Genomic DNA, 630 nt, shown 5'->3' with positions numbered 1-630 from the left:
AAGCAGAGTCAACCAGAGCCCCCACAGTCAAACTCTAAGTTTGGTGTTTGGAGGCCACAACCAAACTCTAAGTTTGGTGTTGAACTCCCATATCCAAACTCTAAGTTTGGTGTTGGAGGAGTTTCAACAATGCTCTGACATCTGTGAGGCTCCATGAGAGCCCACTGTCAAGCTATTGACATCAAAGAAGCGCTTGTTGGGAGGCAACCCAATGTTTATCTAATTCTTATTTTTATTGTTTTTCATGTTTTCTTAGGTTCATGATCATGTGGAGTCACAAAATAAACAAAAAAATCAAAAACGGAATCAAAAACAGCAGAAGAAAAATCACACCTGGAGGAGCATCTGTCTGGCGTTCAAACGCCAGAACAGAGCATAGTTCTGGCGCTGAACGCCAAGAATGGGAGCATCCTGGCGCTGAACGCCCAGAACAAGCATAGTTCTGGCGTTCAACGCCAGAAATGGCAGCAAAGGGGCGTTAAACGCCCAAAATGGGCACCAACCTGGCGCTGAACGCCCAGAGTTGTGTGCAAGGGCATTTTACATGCCTAAATTGGTGCAGGGATGTAAATGCCTTGACACCTAAGGATCTGGGACCTCACAGGATCACCTCAGGATCTGTGGACCCCA

The sequence above is a fragment of the Arachis ipaensis genome, chromosome B10 (genome assembly GCF_000816755.2).
Source record: "Arachis ipaensis cultivar K30076 chromosome B10, Araip1.1, whole genome shotgun sequence".
NCBI classification, from domain to species: Eukaryota; Viridiplantae; Streptophyta; class Magnoliopsida; order Fabales; family Fabaceae; genus Arachis; species Arachis ipaensis.
This window is presented reverse-complemented; position numbering follows the sequence as displayed.